Here is an 8,099-nt window from a genome sequence, read left to right on the forward strand (position 1 = left end):
TTGTTAGCTGACAAGACCTACTTCTAGTGCAAATATATTTATTAAACATGTGTTACATCCTCATTTATAACATTATAGCACGAAGACTATATGTACCAAAAGGTGGTCCTAAATAAAAGCCAAAAACAAAAGATATTTTTAATTGGTTTTTTGTCTTTAAAGAAAAATCTAAAAACAAAAAAAATCTCAAGACCACATTTGCGACTAACTTTTCACACTCTTTCAACATGAGGTTTTCTCCACCTTTAAATTAACCCCTAACAAACAGTTACAAAGAAAATCCATTCGTGCATGTACATTTCTATGCATTTTGGTTTATTGAACAGTTTCCTTTTCTAGATATATCCACAGCATTGTATGTTCCCCACCTGTGCCTACTAGATAAACAAATTTACAACTTTAGCATATTGTAGAGTACATATACACAGGAATCAATATTTGATTTTGTCAATTTTGTGAGAATTTTCTCCACCGGCTCATGTACATTTTAATACATTGTCGACAGTGACCTTGTTCTGTGATATGTGTGTATGTATGTACTCTAGTTCCTCAACCTTTTTGGCATACAAAAGAGCAACTTTCAGTGAAGTTTATGCACATTTGAATTCGATTTGGGAGACAAAACTGCATTGGTCAGACTGACCAGTGTCGGGGCTTCACAAAAAGTATAATTTTGTCAGTCAACACAGAATAATGACTTCAGAATATATTTGAATAAACACCTTGTACACATGTGAGAAGGTTGAAGAATTACAGTACACAGTATAACAGACGTTAAATTTTAAAATAATCCAATTCATCATGTTTTCAGTAATCCTGTTACATGTGCATTGCGATTCAGACCATTTCTGTTTTTGACAAATAATTTTGTCTTTCACTAAGTTAACTCATTCAGCCTCATCCTGTGTAGAATTTTTGTTCATATTAGAAAGGTGATTTGAGGTTTCTTTGAAATGTAGGATGGCACTTGTATCTTGTTTTCAAAATGTGAATTTTAACACCAAAAGTACTATTTTACAGTATTCGCCTCTTTATTTGCTCCCCCCAAAAAATGTACTTTTACTCATTCAGCCTAATTCTTTATAGAGCCAGGTACATTACACCTGTATGGTATGAGCTAGGCACATTATGCCTGTACAGAATGAGCCAGGTACATTACACCTGCACAATGTGAGCAAGGTACATAACGCCTGTACAGTATGAGCCAGGTACATTACACCTGTACAATACGAGCCAGGTACATTACACCTGTACGATATGAGCTAGGTACATTACGCCTGTACAATATGAGCCAGGTACATTACACCTGTTCAGTACGAGCTAGGCACATTACACCTGTACAGTATGAGCAAGGTACATTACACCTGTACAGTATGGGCCAGGTACATTACACCTGTACAGTATGAGCTAGGTACATTACACCTGTACAGTATGAGCTAGGTACATTACACCTGTACAATATGGGCCAGGTACATTACACCTGTACAGAATGAGCCAGGTACATTACACCTGTACAGTATGAGCCAGGTACATTATGCCTGTACAGTATGAGCCAGGTACATTACACCTGTACAATATGAGCCAGGTACATTACAGCTGTATAGTATGAGCTAGGTACATTACACCTGTACAGTATGAGCCAGGTACATTACGCCTGTACAATATGAGCTAGGTACATTCCACCTGTACAGTATGACCTAGGTACATTACACCTGTACAGTATGTGAGAGTTACATTACACCTGTACAGTATGAGCCAGGTACATTACACCTGTACAGTATGAGCCAGGTACATTACGCCTGTACAATATGAGCTAGGTACATTACACCTGTACAGAATGAGCCAGGTACATTACACCTGTACGGTATGAGCCAGGTACATTGTGCCTGTACAGTAAGAGCCAGGTACAGTACACCTGTACGGTATGGGCCAGGTACATTACACCTGCACCATGTGAGCAAGGTACATTACGCCTGTACCTTATGAGCCAGGTACATTACACCTGTACAGTATGAGCCAGGTACATTATGCCTGTACAATATGAGCCAGGTACAGTACACCTGTACAGTATGAGCTAGGTACATTACACCAGTACAGAATGAGCCAGGTACATTACACCTGTACAGTATGAGCCAGGTACATTACACCTGTACAGTATGAGCTAAGTACATTACGCCTGTACAATATGAGCTAGGTACATTACACCTGTAAAGTATGAGCCAGGTACATTATGCCTGTACAATATGAGCCAGGTACAGTACACCTGTACGGTATGAGCTAGGTACATTAGACCTGTGCAATATGAGCTAGGTACATTACACCTGTACGGTATGAGCCAGGTACATTACACCTTTACATTATGAGCCAGGTACATTACGCCTGTACAGTATGAGCCAGGTACAGTACACCTGTACAAAATGACCAGGTACATTACGCCTGTACCTTATGAGCCAGGCACAATACATACATGTACATAAACTACCTACGTAGCCAACCTTGATCCACCCCCAACCAATCCACAGCTGTTTACACGGTGACAATAATACCTATACGCACCAGTTGCAGTTCATATGTTTGTGTATGGCACTCCCACAGGCTTGTCGATAACCAGTGTTATGGTTAGGGCAGGAGATTTGGGCTGGGAGGTCAGTTCTTTTGATATTCAGTATTGTACCATGTTGTTGTTAATACCCTAATTCCTCAAGCTTTTGGCACATGAAAGAGCTACTATGAGTGCAATTTAGGAACAATTACAATTATATTTTGGAGACAAAACTATGTTGGTTGGATTGGCCAATCTCATAGCTTGGTAAAAGGTGTAATTTTATCAATCTACACAGAATAATGCCTTCAGATTATGCTTGAATAAACATCTTACAAACATGTGAAAAGGTTGAGTTACATTATACTGGTAATATAGCTTAGGTATTGCACAGCTAATAGGACAGCACCGAATTACCCCCCCCCCCCCCCCTCGGGATCGCTCTCCCATTGCATTTCTTAAAAGGTAAGCTGTTCTTATATTGTAGGTTGGACCTCTGGAAATGGCTACTGCCAAGTTTCAAAGTTAAAGCTGCGTAGGCTAATGGAAGACAACTCTCTCAAGCTGAAGACATTTAGGCGAAATTTAGATATTCCCGAGTGTGATTTATGTAGGCTACAGTGTACAACAAACTGTTGGAGCAAGCTCAAACATGCATATATTCAGCATTTCAGCATTTCTGGAACTCGCAGTGGCTGATTTTCTACATTCTGCTGCCTAGAAAATAGTCCACACTGTCACTGTCATGATGTACATGTAACCAACATGTACATGTAGTTTCATTCGTGTCAGTAGGCAGTGTTTCACTTCCCGTAGTCAGTCGTGTCTCAAAAACTAATTTCGCCTTGTGTCATAGCTGGCATTCTGTGGAAAGGGAGGTAATTCAGAGGAGGTCTATTAGAATGTATGTCACGTTTAAAGAAATTCAGGTTTTTATGTAAAGGTTTTCACTTTGAGTTGTATTAAATGATTGTTTAAAATATATATTATATGTATATATATATGATTTATATGTTAGGCAATTAATCCTCACAGACTCAGACATTTGATTTTTTTTTATTTTTTTGATTGGTATTTTACGCCGTACTCAAGAATATTTCACTTATTCGACGGTGGCCAGCATTATGGTGGGTGGAATTCGGGCACAGCCCAGGGGAAACCCACAACCATCTGCACGTTGCTGGCAGACCTTCCCACTTACGACCGGAGAGGAAGCCAGCATGATCTGGACTTGAACTCACAGCGACCGCATTGGTGAGAAGCTCCTGGGTCAATACGCTGCACTAGCGCACTAACCGACTGAGCCACGGAGGCCCCCAGACATTTGAAGTGTACCTTACTCACGCCTCAGACTGTTGCTGAATATTGGCCTGATTATGGCATTGTTTAATGTGCAATTATGTCTGATATGCCAGGCTTCCCCAATCTTTATGATTAGAATTGAATATGAAAAAAAAACCCACCAGTGTGAAAGTTACTTAGCTGTTTTTGACTTACTTGTTTTTCCTGATAAGGCTGTAGTCTCAGTTTTCAATAATATACATGCAGGTAAAAATTAAAAGCTTAAGGTGAATTTTCTGATGTGGGGAACAGGTAGAGGACAAAACCAGAAACCTTCCTGGTTTACCAATTGCAGTTTGGAGTTCAGCTCAGGGTTACTAAGTTTGGAGTTCTTGTCTGTGATACTAAGTTTGGAGTTTTCATCAGGGATACTAAGTTTGAAGTTCTGGTCAGGGATACTAAGTTTGATACTAAGTTTGGAGTTCTGGTCAGGGATACTAAGTTTGGAGTTCTTGTCAATGATGCTAAGTTTGGAGTTCTTGTAAGGGATACTAAGTTTGGAGTTCTGGTCAGGGATACTAAGTTTGGAGTTCTCATCAGGGATACTAAGTTTGGAGTTCTCATCAGGGATACTAAGTTTGGAGTTCTTGTAAGGGATACTAAGTTTGGGGTTCTGGTCAGGGATACTAAGTTTGGAGTTCTGGTCAGGGATACTAAGTTTGGTGTTCTCATCAGTGATACTAAGTTTGGAGTTCTCATCAGGGATACTAAGTTTGGAGTTCTGGTCAGGGATACTAAGTTTGGAGTTCTGGTCAAGGATACTAAGTTTGGCGTTCTCATCAGGGATACTAAGTTTGGAGTTCTGGTCAGGGATACTAAGTTTGGAGTTCTCGTCAATGATACTAAGTTTGGAGTTCTCATCAGGGATACTAAGTTTGGAGTTCTGGTCAGGGATACTAAGTTTGGAGTTCTCATCAGGGATACTAAGTTTGGAGTTCTTGTCAGTGATACTAAGTTTGGACATTAAGTGTCTACGTGTGTATATATAGATGTGTATGATTGTTTTATGTATATTCAAACGAATGACCTCAACAATAATTTACATGCTGGCTTCCTCTCCAGACGTACGTGGGAAGGTCGGCCCCCAACCTGCGGATGGGTGTGGGTTTCCCCCAGGCTGTGCCTGGTTTCCACCCACCATAATGCTGGCCGCTGTCATATAAGTGAAATATTCTTGAGTACGGCGTAAAACACCAATCAAATAAATAAATAAATAAGTGAACAATAATTTAGGTCATCCAATATGATTTAAAGGGGTGAAATGTATTAGATTTCATTTTTAAAACTGTGTGAATGTGGATAAAATACAACAATAATTTGTGAGACTCAAATTATGAATGTATATTTGCTGGATACAAATTCATCTTTGTGGTGACTTGGCCTCAAATTGAGAACATCTTTTCTTGTAACTTGAGCTCTTGAAAATGAGTGACTGACCAAACATTTTGACCCCAAGCAGTATGTACATGTACAGTATGGTCAGTGTTGACTATTGACAAGAGTTTGCGGGATTATATTCAAGATGATATGACCAGTGTTTACTAATGACAAAAAAAGGGGCTTGCGTGGCTCGGTTGGTTAGCACGCTAGCACAGCGTAATGACCCAGGAACCTATCACCAATGCAGTCACTGTGAGTTCTCCGGCCGTATGTGGGAAGGTCTGCCCGCAGCGTGCGGATGGTCGCGAGTTTCCCCCAGGCTGTGCCTGGTTTCCTCCCACCATAATGCTTGCTGCTGTTGTATGAGTGAAATATTCGTAAATACAGCGTAAAACACCAATCAACTAAATAAATATATGCAGCATTAATTGACTAGTGTGTACTAATGACAAGAATGGGTTAACACATATAATCAGGACCCTAGCCAGGCAATTTCTAGATTCCCCCATTCTCACTCTTTGTCGGGCAGTAAGAGGTCAAAGGTCGACACTCATCAAGATCATGTTTGAAATTAGCAGAATATACCTTTGTAACTTGTTACTGATCTGTTCTTAAATTTACATAAGAACATAAGTTTACATGTGGAATGATGTAGACGATGTACATCTTTATACTAGCCTACTCACTTGTACTGAACCAGCCCGAATAGCACAGTTGGTAGAGCGTCCGCTTTGAGAGCAGTAGATCCAGGATCAATCCTGGGTCGAGTCACACCTTTTTCTTTAAAAGAGGAAGTTGTAACTTCCTAGCTTGGCGTTCAGCATGATGGGGATGGTGCAACGACTGGTTGACCCGTATCAGTATAATGGCTCGGGCGGGGCGGCTTACCTGCCTTTGGTAAGTTGTCTCAGTGATGCAGCACTAGATAAAAGAGCGGTGGAAATCTGTCCTGCAACGTGGAGGTACATTACATACACCCTAAGGATTCCTTTGTCATCATATGACTGAAAAATTGTTGAGCACAACGTTAAACCCTAAGCACTCACTCACTGACTTGTACACTAAGATAATGGATCAAATTGTTTTTTAAATATCCCCGTTCATTTGTTCAAAGGACACAGATGTTGGCATGAGCTTGCTACAAAGTGATATTTATCTCTTTTTTTATAACCATGCTCTCAGTTAAACACATGGTGTTTACAATTGCTTTTGGAGATTGATCAGTGACATATAGATGTTATCATGTGAGTCAGTAACTAAGGCCAGTATATAGCTCCCATAAATCTAGACTTTTAGAGTAATGTAGAAAAGTACTCCATTCAAGATCTATTATATAGTCTTCATTTTGGTATTTAAGTATTTCAACAGTAGCTTTAATTTCTTGGTTTCCTCCCACCATAATGCTGGCCACCATCATATAATCAAATAAAATAAATAAAGTAGCTTTAATTTCTTGGTTTCCTCCCACAATAATGCTGTCCGCTGTCATATAATAAATAGTAGCTTTAATTTCTTGGTTTCATCCCACCATAATGCTGGCTACAATCATATAATCAAATAAAATAATTAGAGTGTTTTTAATTTCTATGTTTCCACCCACCATAATGTTGGCCGCCGTCATATAATCAAAAAAAAATAAAGTAGCTTTAATTTCCTGGTTTCCTCCCACCATAAAGCTGGCTGCTGTCATATAATTAAAGAAAATAAATAAAGTAGCTTTAATTTCTTGGTTTCCTCCCACCATAATGCTGGCTGCGATCATATAATCAAATAAAATAAATAAAGTAGCTTTAATTTATGGGGTTTTTAAGAATGATGGACTCTGACGGTCAACCCAAAATGGTCGCAGTAAGAACACAGCGATTTCTTTGGTATCGTTGTAGGTCATGTGTACCACATAAGTGTCTTTGAGCATACATCATACGCTGATATGCGTAACATAACACAGGAAAAAAATGAAAGAGTACGCAGCCTTAAACCGCTTTGTTAAACGTGCATGGGATCTGGAGTTATCAGAATTCCCCAGTAATTGAAGGTTTTAGGATCCTGTGGATGGTCGTGGGTTTCCCCCTTGCTCAGCCCCGTTTCCTTCCGCCATAATGTTGGCCACCGTCGTATAAGTGAAATGTTATTGAGTATGGCAGAAAACCTGTACCAATCAAATTGAATAAATAAATGAATTGACCCTGGGGTCGCTCGGTGGCACATTGGCGATTAAGTTCCTAGCACAGCACAGTGACCCAGGACCCTCTCACTAACGTGATCGCTGTGAGTTAAAGTCTAACTTCCTTTCTGGCCGTATGTGAGAAGGTCTGCCAGCAACCTGTGGGTGGTCATGGGTTTCCCCTGGGCTCTGTCTGGTTTCCTCCTACCATAATGCTGGCTGCCGTCATATAAGTGAAATATTCCTGAGTAGGGCGTAAAACATCAATCAAATAAATAATGTAGGACGTCGCCTTATAAGATTTACATGTATCACATAGTTTTCTCTCACATTAACAAAAAAATAAAGTTTCCTTCAAGTTACAAATTAAAATTTGTATTTTTTTTTAAATTCTGATTTTCACACCTCATTTTTATTTTGTAGATTACACCGAAAACACTTGAGAAGGATGTCCAGTTTGAAAACAGCAAGAAAATCTCGAACGTTCTACAAAATGTGACGATTGAATACAACCACAGAAGAATTTGAACGGGACCTTTGCTGTTGAATAGACTTCATAAAACACTATTATGATGCTATTAGTGAACATCAGGGATTTATCCTGAAGGATGTATTCAAGTGAATAAGTTACAGGTATAACTTTTACTCGTACATGAACTCTAGGCTGTCATT

Source organism: Liolophura sinensis, chromosome 3, assembly GCF_032854445.1.
Source record: "Liolophura sinensis isolate JHLJ2023 chromosome 3, CUHK_Ljap_v2, whole genome shotgun sequence".
NCBI lineage: Eukaryota > Metazoa > Mollusca > Polyplacophora > Chitonida > Chitonidae > Liolophura > Liolophura sinensis.